This window comes from Oncorhynchus keta, chromosome 12, assembly GCF_023373465.1.
Source record: "Oncorhynchus keta strain PuntledgeMale-10-30-2019 chromosome 12, Oket_V2, whole genome shotgun sequence".
NCBI classification, from domain to species: domain Eukaryota; kingdom Metazoa; phylum Chordata; class Actinopteri; order Salmoniformes; family Salmonidae; genus Oncorhynchus; species Oncorhynchus keta.
The window spans coordinates 19,704,778-19,727,744 of NC_068432.1; the positions used below are offsets into that span (position 1 = coordinate 19,704,778).

General features: G+C 43.0%; 1 protein-coding gene across 5 annotated transcripts in view; it reads right to left on the reverse strand.

Moving 5' to 3' along the window:
* Positions 1-22,967, reverse strand: part of LOC118383479 (transcriptional regulator Erg-like) — a 106,430-nt gene that overhangs the window by 72,652 nt on the left and 10,811 nt on the right. Inside the window, exon 2 of one of the 5 annotated variants that reach the window (XM_052457818.1) lies at positions 21,040-21,188. The exons of the other annotated variants lie outside the window; for them this stretch is intronic. The gene's annotated coding sequence lies outside the window, so the exon portion shown is untranslated. The remainder of the gene's footprint in view (positions 1-21,039; positions 21,189-22,967) is intronic. 5 annotated transcript variants of the gene reach the window in all.

Consider the following 22,967-nt stretch of genomic DNA (forward strand, 5'->3'; position numbering starts at 1 on the left):
TGTATCTTCTTCAGGGGAAGTGCTTAAAAAGTAAGTAGGATTCACATAGGCCTAATGTAGGCTACATCTCAATCAATTTAAAAATCTAATATTATGTTGTGCTCCTAACTTTTCTACCAATGAAAACCACTGTTACCAATGAAAATTTGTAATTTAGAGCCCTGGTTACAACACAGGTGTATAAAGGCAATGTAATGTGCATTGTTACCAAACCTTTTTGTAAGGGTGGCAGGTAGCTTAGTGGTTAGAGCGTGGGACCAGTAACTGAAAGGTTGCTAGATCGAATCCCCGAGCTGACAGGGTAAAAATCTGTCGTTCTGCCCCTGAACATGGCAGTTAACCCACTGTTCCTAGGATGTCATTGTAAGTAAGAATTTGTTCTTAACCGACTTGCCTAGTTAAATAAAAGGTCTCAAAAGCAGCCCTCTTCTTTCCTTATCTGCCAATCTTAATAACACCAAGTTTAGATTAATCCAATTGTTCTGTTTATTAGACTACCTCATTATTACACAATCCCTAAAGTGGCATTACACCCATATGTTATGTTTGTTAGATCTTTTATACCTCAAAAGTAGTCTTATGGGCATAGGTCACCCGAATTACAAAATTACATTGGTACAGTACATTGGTTTCCTTACCCTGTAAGCAGTTGATGGACAAGGTAAGACAGCAATCCATGCTTAGTTTTCTTTTAGAATTTAAAGCACAAAACGAATGCAAGTGGATATCTCCGATATAAGCATTTCCACATTCCATCTCCAAATCATCCCAAAGTTTCAAAAATGTATTGCATAGCTCCTTTAAGATGATGTGTAAATGAAATGAGAAAAATATTCACCTACATTGGTTTCGTGCTATAAATGCAAAAAAGTTGGAGACAGTGACAAGCTAAAGAAAACCCAAGCATGAATTGCTGTCTTAACTCATTCATGGACTGTGTACAGGGTAAGGAAGCCAATATGTATTTTCTTAATTTGTGGGAAATACCCCTTTAAGTCCACATCCCAGGCCATTCATTGTGTAGATAAACATGTGCAAAAAAAAATACAAATAAATGAAAACGATAAGCACCGAATAAGATCTGGAAATGATATGGTGTTCATCTTTTCCTGTTGGTGTTGAGGCATACATCTGGCTCTACACAATCAATGGCATGGGGTGTGTATTTATCTTGTGAAAAGCATGATCTGGCACACACACTAAAAGTTAGTACAGGTGCTGACTAACAGCTAGTAAGCTGTAGGTTATCAAAAATAAAAAGAGTCGCACACTCTATATACAGTATAACTCCCAGTAATCTAGTGTGTAAACCACCAAAGGTTTGGCATCATCTTGTATTCATCTTGACAATTAATCTTTGAATTGTTTTGTGTAATGCCCCTTTAACACAATTTATATCAATGTTTCTAGTGTAAAGTAGTGTAATGTCAAGAAGAGTCCACTATGCATGCCAACAATGAAAACATCATGCTTTATGCCTCAACCTCTAGTGATTCATAATTTTTGGGGGGGACATTAGCTGTTGATGAAGCAGCAGCTATTCTTCCTGAGCGCCACACAAAACATGGAACATAACAAAATACAGCACACTAATGGACAGGATCTGCAACACAAACCTAAACTAAGAACACTACGACTAAAGAACAATACAAATAGTTTTAACATTTATAAGAAAGAGAATAGAAAGAAGAGGAAAGAAATTAATAATACTAAGAATAATGTGTGAGTCTGTGTAGAGTATGTGTGTCAGTGTGTACGGGTGTGTGTGTGTGTTTATTTTATTTCACCTTTATTTAACCAGGTAGGCCAGTTGAGAACAAGTTCTCATTTACAACTACGACCTGTCCAAAATAAAGCAAAGCAGTGCGACACAAACAACACCGAGTTACACATGGAATAAACAAACGTACAGTCAGTAACACAATATAAAGGTATATATACAGTGTGTGCAAATGAAGTAAGACTAGGGAGGTAAGGCAATAAATAGGCCATAGTGGCGAAACAATTACAACTCAGCAATTAAACACTGGAGTGATAGATGAGCAGAAGACGAATGTGCAAGTAGAGATATTGGGGTACAAAGGAACAAAAAAAAAAATAACAATATGGGGATGAGGTAGTTGGGTGGGCTATTTACAGATGGCTATGTACAGGTGCAATGATCTGTATGCTGCTCTGACAGCTGATGCTTAAAGTTAGTGACGGAAATATGAGTCTCCAGTGTCAGTGATATTTGCAATTTGTTCCAGTCATTGGCAGCAGAGAACTGGAAGGAAATGCAGCCAAAGAGGAGTTGGCTTTGGGGGCGACCAGTGAGATATACCTGCTGGAGCGCATGCTACGGTTGGGTGCTGCTATGGTGACCAGTGAGAATATGAAGTGAGGGCCAACCAACGAGAGCATACAGGACGCAGTGGTGGTAGTATATGGTGCTTTGGTTACAAAACGGAGACTACATCCAATTTGCTGAGTAGAGTGTGGAAGGCTATTTTGTAAACTACATTGCCGAAGTCGATGATCGGTAGGATAGTCCGTTTTACGAGGGTATGTTTGGCAGCATGAGTGAAGGATGCTTTGTTGCCAAATAGGAAGCCGATTCTAGATTTAATTTTAGAATGGAGATGCTTGATGTGAGTCTGGAGAGTATACAGTCTAACCAAACACCTAGGTATTTGTAGTTGTCCACATATTCTCAGAACCGTACAGAGTAGTGATAGGTGCGGGCGTGCAGGTGCGGGCAGCGATCGGTTGAAGAGCATGCATTTAGTTTTACTTGCATTTAAGAGCAGTTGGAGGCCACGGAAGGGGAGTTGTATAGCATTGAAGCTCGTCTGGAGGTTAGTTAACACAGTGTCCAAAGAAGGGCCAGTAGTATACAGAATGGTGTCGTCTGCGTAGAGTTGGATCAGAGAATCCCCAGCAGCAAGAGTGACATCATTGATGTATACATAGAAAAGAGTCGGCCCGAGAATTGAACCCTGTGGCACCCCCATAGAGACTGCCAGGGGTCCGGGCAACAGGCCCTCCGATTTGACCCACTGAACTCTCAGTCATTTGAGAAACACAGGCTGTTGAGTCTGTGTTGAGTCTGTGTGTGTGTGTGTCTCTTCACAGTCTGCATTGTTCCATGAGGTTATGTTTTATCTGTTTTTTTTACTGATTGTATTGCTTGCCTGAGTTACCTGAGATGGAAGAGATTTCCATGTAGTCATTGCTTTATACAGTACTCTGCATCTACCAGCCTCTGTTCTGGACTTGGGGACTGTGAAGAGAACCCTGATTACGTGTCTTGTGGGTATGTGTAGGTTTTGAGCTGTGTGTTAACTGGTTGAACAGACAACTTCAACATCAAGACTTCTTACAAAGACAAGCATTGATGCAATCAATCTCTCCTCAACTTTGACCCAGGAGAAATTAACCTGCATGTTATTGACATTGGCCCTCTATGTACATTTGAGGGCCAGACGTGCTTCTCTGTTCTGGGCCAGATGCAGCTTTTCTAGATCCTTTTTTGCCGCACCTGACCATACAACTGTGCAATGGTCAAGATGCAACAAAACCAAAGCTTGCAGGACTTGTTTGGTTGCATGTAAGGTTAAAAAAGCAGAGCATCTATTTATCACATACAAACCTATCCCCATCTTTAATACAATAGAATAAATATGTTTTGACCATGACTGTTTACAATCTAATATATCATCAAGAAGTTTAGTCTTTACCATTAATTTTGGATTGCATACAGCTGAATCTACATTTTACATTTACATTTGAGTGATTTAGCAGATGCTCTTATCCAGAGCGACTTACAGTTAGTGAATTCATCTTAAGAGCTAGGTTGGACAACCACATATCACAGGCGTAGAAAGTAGGGGTGGGTGGGCCAAGAGACCTGAGGTGGCATTGGGGGGTAGGGTTTGATCATAACCTGAAGGTAGGGAGGGGCAGTTCCTCTTGCTGTTCCGTGGGTAAGCACCATGGTCGTGTAGTGGATGCGAGCTTAGACTAGAAGCCAGTGGAGTGTGTTGAGGAGTGACAAGAGAACTTGGGAAGGTTGAAAACTAGGAGGGTTGTAGCATTCTGGATAATGGATTGCAGGGGTTTGATGCCACAAGCGGGGAGCCCAACCAACAGCGAGTTGCAGTCGTCCGACGGGAGAGGACAAGTGCCTAGATTAGGACCCTGCGCCGCTTCCTGTGTGAGGTAGGGTTGTACTCGACGGATGTTGTTGAGCATGAACCTGCAGGAGCGGGTCACTGCTTTGATGTTTACAGAGAATGACAGGGTGTTGTACAAGGTTACACCAAGGTTCTGCATTCTGGGAGGGCGACACTGTGGAGTTGTCAACCATGATGGAGAGGACTTTGAGCGGACAGGCCTTCCCTGGGAGGAAGAACAGTTCTGTCTTGTCGAGGTTGAGCTTGAGGTGGTGGGCCAACATCCAAGTTGAGATTTCAGCCAGGCACGCAGAGATGCGTGTCGCCACCGGGGTGTCAGAAGGGGGAAAGAGAAAAGTAGTTGAGTGTCATCCGCATAGCAATGATAGGAGAGACCATGTGAGGATATGATGGAGCCAAGTGACTTGGTGTATAGAAAGAAGGTCCTAGAACTGAGCCCTGGGGGAAACCAGTAGTGAGAGTACATGGTGCAGACACAGATCCTCTCCACATCACCTGGTAGGAGCAGCCTGCCAGGTAGGATGCAATCCAAGAGTGTGCAGTGCCTGAGATGTCCAGCCCTGAGAGGGTGGAGAGGAGGATCTGATGATTCACAGTGTCGAAGGCAGTGGATAGATCTAGGAGGATGAAAACAGAGGAGAGAGAGTGTCAGCTTTGGCAGTGCGGAGAGCCTCCGTGACACAGAGAAGAGCAGTCTCAGTTGAGTGACCCATCTTAAAGCCTGACTGGTTAGGGTCAAGAAGATCGTACCGAGAGAGATAACGAGATAGTTAATCAGAGACAGCAAGCTTAAGTGTTTTAGAAAGAAAAGAAAGAAGGGATACAGGTCTGTAGTTTTTGACGTCAGATGAGTCGAGTATTGGTTTCTTTAGTAGGGAAGCAACTCGGCCATTTTGAAGTCAGAGGGGACAGTAAGGAATGGGAGAATGTCTCCAGAGATGGTCTGGAGAAGGGAGGAGGGGAAGGGGTCGAGTGGGCAGGTTGTGGGGCGGCCGACCTCACTAGTCACCTGGAGGCGTAGGGTAGTTCTGTGTGAATGAGACTAGTGGACTCAATAGGCTGAGTGAATGAGTAGCAAAACAGATGGTCTAGGATAGGGACATTTGTTAACAGAAGACCACTTTGAGTTCTGACAACATCATACAACTTTAGATTTGAAGTGTAATGTGCCTTTTAAAAGTCTCTAAATTATAAATGATAACTCAGTGTTTCCCCCAGATTTGATTTTAGCAGTGGTGAAATGCGAAAGTGTCGTGAAAGGTGCAGGGTTGGTAAAAACATATATATTCAGGTTTTTGCTAGCAAAATCACACTTTTCAAATAGTAAAACAAAAGGAATGCATGTGCTAACAATGCTTAAATCACACCAGGAGACAATGTTTTAGGTCTGGGAAAAATCAACAATAAAAAAAATGGTGTAGTTACCCTTTAATAAAATTGTGCATGCACATAGAACTGCTGTTTGGTTAGCGTGTATCTGTTGCACACATAATGAGAAACGGTCATGAGAAATGGGCATTACGGTAATGAGAAGCCCTTCGCAAATTTTGCTAACAATGGCAGAAGCAATTATGACTCAGCAACAAAAAAATGACATCATCAACTCATACTCTTTCTAATCTATTATACTGTAAATAGTTAAATAAATATAATAATATAATAATAATAATAATAATAATATAATAATATAATAAATAAATAACTTTGCTCAAACATCAAGTATTACACAGTTATGGTAATGACAATATAAAATGGGTAAATGGGGTGTACGAGAGCAATTATCAAATGTAAATTGTAGACATATTTGATCTTCTCTTCTTGGAAATGTATTATGGGTCGAAAAAAATGTATAACAAAAAAACACTGTACTTGTACAGGAACTTGAAGAAATTCTACAGTAATGAGAACCATGGCTTGTTTCTAAAATATGACTAGTTTGTAATGTGAATACCCAGAAATGATAACTGTCTTTGAATATGTACTGTACCACTTAAAACAATATTTAATTGGTTTTAATTTAATATGTTAGTTCTTTTTATAAATTAAATGCATGTGAAGTCCTACAAAATTGACCTGGACACATTACAGTAATGAGATTTGAGGAAACATTTTATTTAAAAAACACTAAAATAAGATTTAAGCCCAAAACAAGTTAAAGAGCCAGAAATCAAATATAGTGAGCCTTAATATGATAGTAAATTGTTTACGCTTTTTAGAGACTATATAGCTGAATTCATCACAAACATGGTTTCAGTTGGTTTCATGAGAATCACCCACACTGACTTAAAAAAGGGGCCCACTGGGGTTGTGTCCTCAGTCCTCTGCTGTACTCCCTGTTCACCTATGACTGCCTGGCTTTGCACGACACCAACTCCATCATCAACATTGCTGACAACACCACAGTTGTAGGCCTGATAACCAACAACAACGAGTCAGTCTATAATGGAGGTAAGTAAACTGACATTGTGCTGCCATGACAACAACCTTTCCCTCTACGTCAGCAAAACAAAGGAGTTGACTGTTCACTTCAGCAAGCAGAGGAGGGAACGCCCCGATCCACATTAACATTTGAGGGATCCACATCAATGTTATTTTCTCCCATCCAGGACATCTACTTGAAACGGTGCCTAAAGAAATCCCACAGCATCATGAAGGACCACACACACCCCAGCCATGATCTGTTCACTCCCTTACCGTCGGGCAGATGGTATCGGAGCATGAGGTTTAATAGAAACAGTCTCTGAGCCTGCTTGTATCTACAAGCCATCAGACTAACACTTGAACTGGACTGACCTCCTCCACTGAATCACCACACCTTAGCACACATGCCCTTTCCTGATGCATGTGTAAATATTGTACTATAAATGATGCCTTCCTGTATTATACTGATGCTAAAATATTTATTCAATTCTACTGAGCCATTTACTTTGTTTGTATTCCTCTCTTTTATTATTTCTTATTGTTGTTATTTCTTATTGTTGAATTGTTGAGAAGGAACATGCAAGGAAGCATTTTGTTGGAAGGTGTACCATGTGTAAACTGTACATACAACTAATAAAACTGGCAACTTAAAACTATGCTTATCTGGTAAACACAAGATCTAAACAAATGTATAATGAGCACCAATAACTTTGGGTTATTTTGGCTTTTCACAGTGCGTCATCTCATCTGGCTGCCTGGAGTCATAAAGCATAGCATTCTAACCCCATACATGCCTGTGGCCCTCATGGTCTATAGTCCTCTCCACATATAGGCTAAAAACAGACAGGGAATCCAGCCTTCTCACTCCCTGTGAACCACTAACATTATGACAAATTTCACTTAACAAATAATCTCTTTTTTCTCTCTCAACTATAGGAAGAGGACTGCCAGGTAGAATTTGTCATGGTGGAAATGATTGATTTTGTATGCAATCTAATAAAGCTCACCATAAATCCATTCAACCATCAGGCCAGCTGGCTGGCTCTCTGTGTGTCTGTGAGTCTGTCAATCTCTGTCTGTCTGTATGTCTGGCTGGCTGGCTGTCTATCTGGCTTCCTGTTTGCCTGTCTGTCTATGTGTATGTGCATAGCTTCACAGAAATTAAATCAATACATGGACAATCTGATCATGTGCAGAGAAGCTCTATCACTTCCCTGAGTTTAGCAGGGATGGTTGAATTTAAGCCTGGGGCAAATAAATGCATTTAAAGCTTAATGGAAAGCTGTAACAATACCATTGCTTTGACTCCACCTACGCATGCATTAGATATTTCTAGAGCAGTGCGCCAAATTATTCAGCCTTTCCAGCTAACCACAAACGTCTTTCATTTGAAATGTAACAGTGTCAGTTTTCTGAGAGGGAAAAACAAGAATACAACTTAATGACTTAATACAGCTAAAAGGGAATCAGATGTCATACGAGGAAAAGCTTGAACACTGTGACACTTTACATTGACAAATGGGCTTTGGAAAAACAAAAGTTATCTGAAGGGCTGATCACATGTAAGATCAAATCTGTGTTTATAATATAAGAGTCAAAGAGGCTTATGCAAAAGAAATTAAGCCAAATAAATATAGCCTACACACTAAACCACAATACAATGACTCAGTCAAATTGAAGTAAATAGAGAAACATATGCATGAGCCATACTATAGTCAGTGTATATTTATTTCTATGGGACAATCAAACAAATGGTACAGCACCAATACATTGACTGACTGGATATTCTCTGACATTATCTGACATACAGTCAAATCAAATCAAATCAAATCAAATGTTATTTGTCACATACACATGGTTAGCAGATGTTAATGTGAGTGTAGCGAAATGCTTGTGCTTCTAGTTCCGACAATGCAGTGATAACCAACAAGTAATCTAACTAACAATTCCAAAACGACTGTCTTATACACAGTGTAAGGGGATAAAGAATATGTACATAAGGATATATGAATGAGTGATGGTACAGGGCAGCATACAGTAGATGGTATCGAGTACAGTATATACATATGAGATGAGTATGTAGACAAAGTAAACAAAGTGGCATTGTTAAAGTGGCTAGTGATACATGTATTACATAAGGATGCAGTCGATGATATAGAGTACAGTATATACGTATGCATATGAGATGAATAATGTAGGGTAAGTAACATTATATAAGGTAGCATTGTTTAAAGTGGCTAGTGATATATTTACATCATTTCCCATCAATTCCCATTATTAAAGTGGCTGGAGTTGGGTCAGTGTCAATGACAGTGTGTTGGCCTTGAGATAGAAGCTGTTTTTCAGTCTCTCAGTCCCAGCTTTGATGCACCTGTACTGACCTCGCCTTCTGGATGATAGCGGGGTGAACAGGCAGTGGCTCGGGTGGTTGATGTCCTTGATGATCTTTATGGCCTTCCTGTAACATCGGGTGGTGTAGGTGTCCTGGAGGGCAGGTAGTTTGCCCCCGGTGATGCGTTGTGCAGACCTCACTACCCTCTGGAGAGCCTTACGGTTGAGGGCGGAGCAGTTTCCCGTACCAGGCGGTGATACAGCCCGCCAGGATGCTCTCAATTGTGCATCTGTAGAAGTTTGTGAGTGCTTTTGGTGACAAGCCAAATTTCTTCAGCCTCCTGAGGTTGAAGAGGCGCTGCTGCGCCTTCTTCACGACGCTGTCAGTGTGAGTGGACCAATTCAGTTTGTCTGTGATGTGTATGCCGAGGAACTTAAAACTTGCTACCCTCTCCACTACTGTTCCATCGATGTGGATAGGGGGTGTTCCCTCTGCTGTTTCCTGAAGTCCACAATCATCTCCTTAGTTTTGTTGACGTTGAGTGTGAGGTTATTTTCCTGACACCACACTCCGAGGGCCCTCACCTCCTACCTGTAGGCCGTCTCGTCGTTGTTGGTAATCAAGCCTACCACTGTTGTGTCGTCCGCAAACTTGATGATTGAGTTGGAGCGTGCGTGGCCACGCAGTCGTGGGTGAACAGGGAGTACAGGAGAGGGCTCAGAACGCACCCTTGTGGGGCCCCCGTGTTGAGGATCAGCGGGGAGGAGATGTTGTTGCCTACCCTCACCACCTGGGGGCGGCCCGTCAGGAAGTCCAGTACCCAGTTGCACAGGGCAGGGTCGAGACCCAGGGTCTCAAGCTTGATGACGAGCTTGGAGGGTACTATGGTGTTGAATGCCGAGCTGTAGTCGATGAACAGCATTCTCACATAGGTATTCCTCTTGTCCAGGTGGGTTAGGGCAGTGTGCAGTGTGGTTGAGATTGCATCGTCCATTCGGAAAGTATTCAGACATCTTGACTTTTTCCCCCTCATCAATCTACACACAATACCCCATAATGACAAAGCAAAAACAGTTTTTTAGAAATGAAAAAAAAAAAAAAACGAAACTGAAATATTACATTTACATAAGTTTTCAGACCCTTGACTCAGTACTTTTTGTTGAAGCACCTTTAGCAGCGTTTACACCCTTGAGTCTTCTTTGGTATGATGCTGCAAGCTTGGCACACCTGTATGCAGATCCTGTAACTCGCGTGCAAAACAAACACTCAACTTTGGCGCCATATGTCAAAGTATTGTTGGCAAACGACATGCGCTCCATGACAGCGTCTGAATAATTTTCAAATGCACTGTAGCTGGTATCATTTGCCTAAATAAATGTAGTTCTCAGGTAGTAACCCGAGGACTGTTGACAGGCGGCATGTCTTTGAACTTGACTACCAATCTAATAGAACATGTCCAGCAAAACACTAAACACTGATGTTAGCCAACAAGGTGCATCAATCCACCATAGAGGAGAAAGAGAATGACCTGTTGCTACCAGAAAAGGGCAACTAGTGAAGAACAAACACCATTGTAAATACAACTCATATTTATGTTCCCTTTTGTACTTAGCTATTTGCAAATTGTTACAACACTGTAGTCACTACTGTAGACATAATATGACATTTGAAATGTCTCTACTTTTCTGGAACTTTTGAGGTAATATTTACTATTCACTTTTAATTGTTAATTTCACTTTTATTTATCCATTTCACTTGCTTTGGCAATGTAAACATATGTTTCCCAAGCCAATAAAGCTCCTTGAATTGGAGAGAGAGAGAGAGAGAGAGACAGAGAGAGACAGAGAAAGAGAGAGAGAGCGCCAAGGACTGTTCACCTCAATCCACAAAAGTGGAGACAAATTGGTTAAAATTAGCAAAAAACAGACATATTTTCTTCCACAGGACCTTGGGGTGAGACAGGGATGCAGTTTAAGCCCCCCTTCAACATACAGTTGAAGTCGGAAGTTTACATACACTTAGGTTGGAGTCATTAAAACTCGTTTTTCAACCACTCCACAAATTCATTGTTAACAAACTATAGCTTTGGCAAGTCGGTTACTTTGTGCACGACACAAGTAATTTTTCCAACAATTGTTTACAGACAGATTATTTCACTTATAATTCACTGTATCACAATTCCAGTGGGTCAGAAGTTTACATACACTAAGGTGACTGTGCCTTTAAACAGCTTGGAAAATTCCAGAAAATGATGTCATGGCTTTATAAGCTTCTGATAGGCCAATTGACATAATTTGAGTCAATTGGAGGTGTACGTGTGGATTTATTTCAAGGCCTCCCTTCAAACTCAGTGCCAAGTCCCCAGAAAAAATTGTAGACCTTCACAAGTCTGGTTCATCCTTGAGAGCAATTTCCAAACACCTGAAGGTACCACGTTCATCTGTACAAACAACAGTACGCAAGTATAAACACCATGGGACCACGCAGCCATCATGCCGCTCAGAAAGGAGACGCGTTCTGTCTCCAAGAGATGAACGTACTTTGGTGCGAAAAGTGCAAATCAATCCCAGAACAAAATCAAAGGACCTTGTGACGATGCTGGAGGAAACAGGTACAAAAGTACCTATATCCACAGTAAAACGAGTCAGTCAAAACTGTGATTAAAAAAGCCTGACTACAGTTTGCAACTGCACATGGGGACAAAGATCGTACTATTTGGAGAAATGTCCTCTGCTCTGATGAAACAAAAATAGAACTGTTTGGTCATAATGACCATCGTTATGTTCGGAGGAAAATGGGGGAAGCTTGCAAGCCGAAGAACACCATCCCAAAAGTGAAGCACAGGGGTGGCAGCATCATGTTGTGTGGGTGCTTTGCTGCAGGAGGGACTGGTGCACTTCACAAAATATATGGCATCATGAGAAGGAAAATTATGTGGATATATTGAAGCAACATCTCAAGACATCAGTCAGGAAGTTAAGGCTTGGTCGCAAATTGGTCTTCCAAATGAACAATGACCCCAAGCATACTTCCAAAGTTGTGGCAAAATGGCTTAAGGACAACAAAATCAAGGTATTGGAGTGGCCATCACAAAGCCCTGACCTCAATCCTATAGAAAATTTGTGGGCAGAACTTAAAAAGCTAGGGCGAGCAAGAAGGCCTACAAACCTGACTCATTTACACAAGCTCTGTCAGGAGGAATGGGCCAAAATTCACCCAACTTGTGGAAGGCTACCCAAAACGTTTGACCCAAGTTAAACAATTGAAAGACAATGCTACCAAATACTAATTGAGTGTATGTAAACGTCTGACCCGCTGGAAATGTTATTAAAGAAATAAAAGCAGAAATAAATCATTCTCTCAACTATTATTCTGACATTTCACATTCTTAAAATAAAGTGGTGATCCTAACTGACCTAAAACAGGTCATTGTTACGAGGATTAAATGTCAGGAATTGTGAAAAACTGAGTTTCAATGTATTTGGCTAAGGTGTATGTAAACTTCCGACTTCAACTATATATATCAATGAATTGGTGAGGGCACTAGAACAGTCTGCAGCACCCGGCCTCAGCCTACTAGAATCAGAAGTCAAATGTCTACTGTCGCCAACTGTAACGGCCGTCGTCGGTGGAAGAAGGTGAGGACCAAGGTGCAGCGTGGTAAGTGTTGATGATTTTTAATATAATCAAAACTGAACACTAAACAAAATAACAACTTGGAAGAACGAACAAACTAAACAGTCCTGTCTAGTGATGGCACACAAAACAGAAAAGAAACACCCACGAAACACAGGTGGAAAAAGGCTAAAAAGTATGATTCTCTTTTTTTTTTTACCCCTTTTTCTCCCCAATTTTGTGGTATCCAATTGTTTTAGTAGCTACTTTCTTGTCTCATCGCTGCAACTCCCGTACATGCTCGGGAGAGACGAAGGTTGAAAGTCATGCGTCCTCCGATACACAACCCAACCAAGCCGCACTGCTTCTTAACACAGCGCGCATCCAACCCGGAAGCCAGCCGCACCAATGTGTCAGCGGAAAAACACAGTGCACCTGGCAACCTTGGTTAGCGTGCACTGCGTCCAGCCCGCCACAGGAGTCGCTGGTGCGCATGATACAAGGATATCCTTACCGGCCAAACCCTCCCTAGCCCGGAGGACGCTATGCCAATTGTGCGCCGCCCCACGGACCTCCCGGTCGCGGCCGGTTACGACAGAGCCTGGGCGCAAACCCAGGGTCTCTGGTGGCACAGCTGGCGCTGCAGTACAGCGCCCTTAGCCACTGCGCCACCCGGGAGGCCATTAAGTATGATTCTCAATCAGAGACAACTAACGACACCTGCCTCTGATTGAGAACCATACCAGGCCAACCTCAAAAACCAACCTAGAAAAACAAACATAGACTGCCCACCCCAACTCACGCCCTGACCATACTAAAACAAAGACAAAACAAAGGAACCAAGGTCAGAACGTGACACCAACCAAGGAGGGCCTACAGCGTCAGACCTGGGCCCTGACAGTAAATCTCAATAAGACAAAAATAATGGTGTTTCAAAAAAGGTCCAGTCACCAGGACCAAAAATACAAATTTCATCTAGACACCTTTGCCCTAGAGCACACAAAAAAACTAAACATCCTAAACATCAGCGCAACAGGTAACTCTCACAAAGCTGTGAACGAGCTGAGAGACAAGGCAAGAAGGGCCTTCTATGCCATCAAAAGAAACATAAAATTCAACATACCAATTAGGATCTGGCAAAAAATACTTAAATCCGTTAACCCATTGCCCTTTATGGTTGTGAGGTCTGGGAACTGTTCACCAACCAAGAACTCACAAAATGGGACAAACACCAAACTGCATGCAGAATTATGCAGAAATATCCTCAGTGTGCAACGTAAAACACCAAATAATGCATGCAGAGCAGAACTAGGTCGATACCCGGTAATTATATAAATCCAGAAAAGAGCCGTTAAATTCTAGAACAATTTAAAAGGAAGCAATTCCCAAACCTTCCATAACAAAGCCTTAACCTACAGAGAGATTAACCTGGAGAAGAGTCCCTTAAGCAAGCTGGTCCTGGGGCTATGTTCACAAACAGACCCCACAGAGCCCCAGGACAGCAACACAATTAGACCCAACCAAATCATGAGAAAAATACAAAATAATTACTTGACACATTGGAAAGAATTAACAAAAAAACTGAGCAAACTAGAATACTATTTGGCCATAAACAGAGAGTACACAGTGGCAGAATACCTGACCACTGTGACTGACCCAAAATTAAGGAAAGCTTTGACTATGTACAGTCTCAGTGAGCATAGCCTTGCTATTGAGAAAGGCTGCTGTAGGCAGACCTGGCTCTCAATAGAAGACAGGCTATGCACACACTGCCCACAAAATGAGGTGGAAACTGAGCCGTGCTTCCTAACCTCCTGCCAAATGTATGACCATATTAGAGACACATATTTTCCTCAGATTACACAGACCCACAAAGAATTTCAATAAAACTAAAACAATTTTGATAAACTTCCATATCTACTGGGTGAAATACCACGTGCCATCACAGCAGCAAGATTTGTGACCTGTTGCCACAAGAAAAGGGCAACCAGTGAAGAACAAACACCATTGCAAATACAACCCATATTTATTTATTTTCCCTTTTGTACTTTAACTATTTGCATATCGTTACAACACTGTACATAGACATATTATGATATTTGAAATATCTTTATTCTTTTGGAACTTTTGTGAGTGTAATGTTTACTATTACTTTTTATTGTTTATTTCACTTTTGTTTATTATCTACTTCACTTGCTTTGGCAATGTTAACATATGTTTCCCATGCCAGTAAAGCCCTTAATTTAATTAAATTGAGAGAGATAGAGACCCCGAGCTGTGAAAAGAGGTGATTACTTGCAGGTTGGGTGAGCTCTCTCTGACTCACTCACTCTAGTCCAGCAAAGTAGAATACTCATATCTGATTGGACTTTCATTCACTTCTACATTATATCATCTTTGTGCATTTTCCATCAGAGTGGAAACCAAATTGATCTCTATGTTGTGTAATACTACAGTATACTGTATGAATGTATCTGAATAGCCCTGAGTAGCTTGAATAGTCTACATCATTACAAGAAATTCGTAATTTTAACTGTGGTCCCAGCATTGATATACACTGCTCAAAAAAATAAAGGGAACACTTAAACAACACAATGTAACTCCAAGTCAATCACACTTCTGTGAAATCAAACTGTCCACTTAGGAAGCAACACTGATTGACAATACATTTCACATGCTGTTGTGCAAATGGAATAGACAACAGGTGGAAATTATAGGCAATTAGCAAGACACCCCCAATAAAGGAGTGGTTCTGCAGGTGGGGACCACAGATCACTTCTCAGTTCCTATGCTTCCTGGCTGATGTTTTGGTCACTTTCGAATGCTGGCGGTGCATTCACTCTAGTGGTAGCATGAGACGGAGTCTACAACCCACACAAGTGGCTCAGGTAGTGCAGCTCATCCAGGATGGTTTATCAATGCGAGCTGTGGCAAGAAGGTTTGCTGTGTCTGTCAGTGTAGTGTCCAGAGCATGGAGGTGCTACCAGGAGACAGGCCAGTACATCAGGAGATGTGGAGGAGGCCGTAGGAGGGCAACAACCCAGCAGCAGGACCGCTACCTCCGCCTTTGTGCAAGGAGGAGCACTGCCAGAGCCCTGCAAAATGACCTCCAGCAGGCCACAAATGTGCATGTGTCTGCTCAAATGGTCAGAAACAGACTCCATGAGGGTGGTATGAGGGCCCGACGTCCACAGGTGGGGGTTGGGCTGTAAGCACAACCCCCACCTGTTTGGCATTTGCCAGAGAACACGAAGATTGGCAAATTCGCCACTGGCGCCCTGTGCTCTTCACAGATGAAAGCAGGTTCACACTGAGCACGTGACAAACGTGACAGAGTCTGGAGACGCCTGCAACATCCTCCAGCATGACCGGTTTGGCGGTGGGTCAGTCGTGGTGTGGGGTGGCATCTCTTTGGGGGGCCACACAGCCCTCCATGTGCACGCCAGAGGTAGCCTGACTGCCATTAGGTACTGAGATGAGATCCTCAGACCCCTTGTGAGACCATATGCTGGTGCGGTTGGCCCTGGGTTCCTCCTAATGCAAGACAATGCTAGACCTCATGTGGCTGGAGTATGTCAGCAGTTCCTGCAAGAGGAAGGCATTGATGCTATGGACTGGCCCGCCCGTTCCCCAGACCTGAATCCAATTGAGCACATCTGGGACATCATGTCTCACTCCATCCACCAACGCCACGTTGCACCACAGACTGTCCAGGAGTTGGCTGATGCTTTAGTCCAGGTCTGGGAGGAGATCCCTCAGGAGACCATCCGCCACCTCATCAACAGCATGCCCAGGCGTTGTATGGAGGTCATACCTGAGCCTCATTTTGACTTGTTTTAAGGACATTACATCAAACTTGGATCAGCCTGAAGTGTGGTTTTCCACTTTAATTTTGAGTGTGACTCCATATCCAGACTTCCATGGATTGATACATTTGATTTCCATTGATAATTTTTGTGTGATTTTGTTTGTCAGCACATTCAACTATGTAAAGAAAGCAGTGTATTTTGCTTCTTCGTCTCATGGAGACTAGATACTTCCGCTATGAGAAGGGTGATTATGCTAACCAAGTTTTTCAAATTACAAACTCCTCAGGTTAACACCTTACCATTGGTGAAGAACAGGACCAAAGTAACAATACCTTCACAGCAGCTGATTCAGGATAAGTCAATGGGTTGGTTTTGGGTTGTAAACTATTGACATCAACCACTCTTGTCATTAAAGTGACAGTAAGTACTGTCATTAGTGTGACCCTCTCATCATTAACGGGACCTTCTTTGCTGTTACTGTTCCTGTGGTTATTGAGTTGAGCAGTAGGCTCTAGTGTACAGTAGTGTGGACCAGCAGAGAGCAGGTTTACCACGTGATAAAAGGCCTTTAATGGGCGAGAGGCAGCCCGTAAAGCCCGTCTTTACCAAGGTTTACCATGGCCCCTGTGCACGCCACACTATAGCCACTGCCCCTCGTAACCCCTTGGGCCCCCTCCTGCAAGTGTGCTAGCAATCAGACGCAACGCAGTGCTGAGCAGGAAATCTAAAATTAAGTTTTACTACCTATAATGGAATATTTACGGGATGGTTTAATTAGCAGTCACAGGGCGAAGAAACTGCAGCTCGCCGACAAAAACAAAGATGCTGGACCTGGTTCATGGGGATGGTAAAGCTGGGGTAGAGGGGTAGGTGACGTTGGTGTGGCTAAGACACTGGTGGACATATCGCCATGAGCGCAGACAGACTCATACTTGTGCGATGTCTCACTCGCACTTATACACATATACTTTAACAGGCTCACACTGCACTTACACTCACACACACACGCACAAATATATACACACACACGTTTTCAATTAGCCAGCCAGCCAGGCCTCTGCTGTGTATGTGCAGGGCCAAGTGTGGGGTTTACCACCTCATTCCTTCCCCCTGGTTCAGCCAGGCCTGGCCTTTATGGCCGTCTACAGCCCCATTCCTCGGCTTTTATATGGTAGCTGCATGCATTCTATTGTGTCACAGTGGCCGACAGCGACACTGCTGCGCTTCACTTCACACATAAAAGTAGACGCACATGTGCACATGCACACAGCTACCCTGATACACAGACAGGTATTCACACTGTACTACCCTATGGCTGTGAATCTGAAGATTCTATTGCACTTTTTCTGTGACATTGCTGTGCCTCCGTTCACTCTCTCTTGCATGCACAGTCGCACACACACACACACACACACACACACACACACACACACACACACACACACACACACACACACACACACACACACACACACACACACACACACACACACACACACACACACACACACACACACACACACACACACACACACACACAGTAATACAGTGTATGGTGGCTGTGAGGATTAAAATGCATCAGACTGCCTTTACTCTACTCTGCATTTCCAGCATTCAAAGATGTGTTGAAGACCCAGCTCCCATCACCTCAGCAGAAGAGGACACTTGAACCCATAATTGTAAGAAATACAGTTTCCATATCTCAATATTGACAAAAAAAATGTTTGCAGTAAACCAGTCATTACAGTATTTGCTTTGGTCTTTGTAATTGACCGTTGTCTGGCTAAGTCAGTCTGTCATATTTCCCAATTGTCCATCTATACCTGAGATGGAAGAGGAAGAGAGGAAGATAAAATATAATCTGTCGGCTACTTGGGGAAATGACAGAAAGTGGGTCTCTCTTTCTCTCTTGATTTTCTCTATCTCTCTTTCTCTGACACTGAACCAACAACCCTGACAAAAAATGCATTCTCATGGACAGCCTCAATACTTGTATACACACTATCATTACTGTATTTCTACTGTATGAGGACCTTCCTGAGCCACTCTCATGTCCTCTGCACCCTCCCTTTCCCCATACATGCCACAGCTTGTGTGTGCCCAGACAGGGCTGTGGCTGAGGCGAGGACAGAGCTGGGCTAGACTGGTTGATAGATTGGGTGTTGGGGTGCAATATGACTTGTATAAATCTATACAGCCCCATAGGCAACTACGAATAAACATTGCGACACCACACCTCTCAGCAATCCCATCACATCTTTCTCACCATCACCAGTCCAACCATACATTTTTTACATTTTAGTCATTTTAGCAGATGCTCTTATCCAGAGTGAATTACAGTAAGTGGATACATTTTCACACTTTTCATACATACTTTTTCGCACTCATTCAGTAAGTGTTGCTCAATATCGAGGCATCTGTGGCGGCTGGGGCATAAGCAGAGGTTGAATTGTATAAGCTGTCTGCCAGGTGCTCCGACAGTGGTGAGTTTTTCGAGTGATTTTTCCCTAATTCCACCCCTGGGCGGTACCAATGATGTGTATAAATTCTGGATGAATGACATGACTGTATTGAAGCCCCTGTGCAGCTATCTTGGTACTCAAGCATTTTGTAAGCTATAGAAATGCATTTATTCATGTCTTCATTCGTTTTTGACACGTTTATTCTATTACATACACATGCAATAGGAAAGTACATTACAGCCTTATTCTAAAATGGATTAAATAGTTTTTTCCCCCTCATTCATCTAGACACCACACCCCATAATGACAAAGCAGAAACAGGTTTTTTAAAATTTTACTAATTTATGAGAAAATATCAACTGAAACGTTACATTTACATAAGTATTCAGACCTTTTACTCAGTACTTTGTTGAAGCACCTTATGCAGCAATTACAGCCTTGAGTCTTCTTGGGTATGATGCTACAAGCTTGGCCCACCTGTATTTGGGGAGTTTCTCCCATTTTTCATTGTAGATCCTCTCAAGCTCTGTCAGGTCGAATGGGGAGCGTCGCTGCACAGCTATTTTCAGGTCTCTCCAGAGATTTTCGATCGCGTTCCGGTCAGGGCTCTGGATGGGCCACTCAAGGACATTCTGAGACTTGTACCGAAGCCACTCTTGTGTTGTCTTGGCTGTGTGCTTAGGGTCCTTGTCCTGTTGGAAGGTGAACCTTTGCCCCAGTCTGAGGTCCTGAGATCCCTGAAGCAGGTTTTCATCAAGAATCTCCCTTGTTCTTTGCTCCGTTCATCTTTCCCTTGTTCCTGACTATTATCCCAGTCTTTGCCGCTGAAAAACATCCCCACAGCATGAAGCTGTCACCACCATGCTTCACTGTAGGGATGGTGCCAGGTTTCCTCCAGACGTGACGCTTGGCATTCAGGCCAAAGAGAAAAGTCTTGTTTCTATTTGTCTGAGAGTCCTTCAGTTGCCTTTTGTCAAACTCCAAGTGGGCTGTCATGAGCCTTTTACTGAGGAGTGGCTTATGTCTGGCCACTATCATAAAGGCTTGATTGGTGGAGTGATGCAGAGATTGTTGTCCTTCTGGAAGGTTATCCCATCTCCACATACTCTAGGAAGAGTCTTGGTGATTCCAAATGTATTCAATTTAAGAATGATGGAGGCCACTGTGTTCTTGGGGGTCTTCAATGCCGCAGAAATGTTTTGGTACCCTTCCCCAGATCTGTGGCTCGACACAATCCTGTCTCGGAGCTCTATGGACAATTCCTCCAACCTCATGGCTTGGTTTTTGCTCTGACATGCACTGTCAACTGTGGGACCTTATATGGACAGGTGTGTGTCTTTCCAAATCATCTCCAATCAATTGAATTTACCACAGGTGGACTCCAATCAAGTTGTAGAAACATTTCAAGGATGATCAATGGAAACAGGATGCACCTGAGCTCAATTTCGAGTCTCATAGCAAAGGGTCTGAATACTTATGTAAATAATATAATTATGGAGTATTATGTGCAGATTGCTGAGAATAAATGAATATTTAATACATTTTAGAATAAGGCTGTAATGTAACAAAATGTGGAAAAAGTCAAGGGGTCTGAATACTTTCCGAATGTACTGTACATATATATATTTAAAAAAATGTTCTACTGTAGGTAACGTTAGCCATCTTTAGCCAGCTGTACCTGTGCCAAAACAGCAGAATTTGTATCATATAGCTTGCTGTCCAACTTGTTTTAAAATAGTGAGCCAACATGTTTTCAGCACTTTTATTTCAATGACTGATCAAAACATTCTTATACTCTCTCTCATCTCTCTTCAGCAGACATATAGTGAGCAATAAGTTTGGAACATCAAATCGGAATAGAATCGCAGTGTCGAATCGCAATACATTGTGAGAATCAGGTGATTTGTGAGAATCACAATACATATTGTATCGGCACCTAAGTATTATGATAATATTGTGAGGTCTGTGGCAATAAGCCCCCTCTCTTTCCGTTTACTGTAACCAGCATCTTCACCCACTGAGCCCCCGACTGACACCACCATCACACTAAGATGGCGCCAGAGCAGAAGGCAGACGTTTTATGTGTCCCCAACCGATTGTGTTTTTTGTTTGTTTATCTGCATTGTTTGTAACTTATTTTGTTACATTTTTTGAATATAATGTTGCCGCTACCGTCTCTTATGACCGAAAAATAACTTCTAGACATCAGGACTGTGATTACTCACCACGGACTAGCAGAATCCTTTTTCTTCTTTCAAAAATCTGACGAGCCCGAGGTGGAAGATATACGGCTCCCTTGGGAACATTGGCCCCGTCCCCAGTGATCTGCGTGAAGAGGAGGTGGAGAAAGAGAGGCTGGAGGGCGGGCTGCCATCTGAGGAGTCGGAGGCGATCGAATAAATCCCCACTCTCAATTCTGCTAGCAAACATGCCATCTTTGGACAATAAAATGGACAAGTTATTATGTCCAACGGGACATTAAAAACTGTAACATCTTATGCTTTGTGGAGACATGGCTGAACGACAACAATATCAACATACAGCTGGCTGGCTATACGATACAACAGCGGCATCTGGTAAGACAAGGTCTATGTATTTTTTAAAACAACAGCTGGTGCACGATATCTAAGGAAGGCTCGAGCTATTGCTCACCTGAGGTAGAGTTTCTCATGATAAGCTGCAGACCACATTACCTACAGAGAGAGTTTTCACCTATAATCTTTGTAGCTGTTTACATACCACCACAGTCCGAGGCTTGCACTAAGATAGCATTGAATGAGCTGTATTCCGCGATAAGCAAGTGAGAAAAAGCTCACCCAGAGGGGGCGCTCCTAGTAGCCGGTGACTTTAATGCAGGGAAACTTAAATCAGTTTTACCAAATTTCTATCAGCATGTTAAATGTGCAACCAGAGGGAAAATAACTCTGGACCACCTATACTCCACACACAGAAATGAATACAAAGCTCTCCCTTGCTCTCCATTTGGCAAATCTGACCATAATTCCATCCTCCTGATTCCTGCTTACAAGCCAAAATTAAGCAGGAAGCACCAGTGACTAGATCAATAAAAAAGTGGTCAGATGAAGCAGATGCTAAGATACAGGACTGTTTTGCTAGCACAGACTGGAATATGTTCCCGGGATTCCTCCAATGGCATTGAGGAGTACAGCACTTCTGTCATTGGCTTAATCAATAAGTGCATTGATGACTCCGTCCCCATAGTGACCATATGTACATAACCCAAGCAGAAGCCATGGATTACAGGCAGCATCCGCACTGAGCTAAAGGCTAGAGCTGCTACTTTCAAGGAGCGGAACTCTAAGCCAGAAGCTAATAAGAAATACTGCCCTCTGACAAACCATCAAACAAGCGAAGCGTCAATACAGGACTGATATCGATTCGTACTACACCGGCTCTGACGCACATCGGATGTGGCAGGGCCTGCAAACCATTACAGACTACAAAGGTAAGCACAGCCGAGAGCTGCCCAGTGACACGAGCTGCTTCGAGGCAAATAACACTGAAACATGCATGAGAGCACCAGCTGTACCAGAAGACTATGTGATCACGCTCTCGCCGCCGATGTGAGTAAGACCTTTAGACAGGTAAACATTCACAAGGCCGTAGTAGCCAGACGGATTACCAGGACGTGTACTGTAAGTGTCTTCACTGAAATTTTCAACCTCTCCCTGTCCGAGTTTGTAATACCAACATATTTTAGCAGACCACCATAGTGCCTGTGCCTAAGAACACTAAGGTAACCTGCCTAAATGACTACCGCCCCGTAGCACTCATGTCTGTAGCCATGAAGTGCTTTGAAAGGCTGGTCATGGCTCACATCAACACCATCATTCCAGAAACCTTGGATCCTCTCCAATTTGCATACCGCCCCAACAGATCCACAGATAATGCAGTCACGCTGCCCTTTCCCACCTGGACAAAAGGAACACCTATGTGAGAATGCTATTCATAGACTAGAGCTCAGCGTTCAACATCATAGCGCCCTCAAAGCACATCAATAAGCTAAGGACCCTGGGACTAAACACCTCCCTCTACAACTGGATCCTGGACTTCCTGACGGGCCGCCCCCAGTGGTAAGGGTAGGTAACAACACACCCGCCACGCTGATCCTCAACACAGGTGCCCCTCAGGG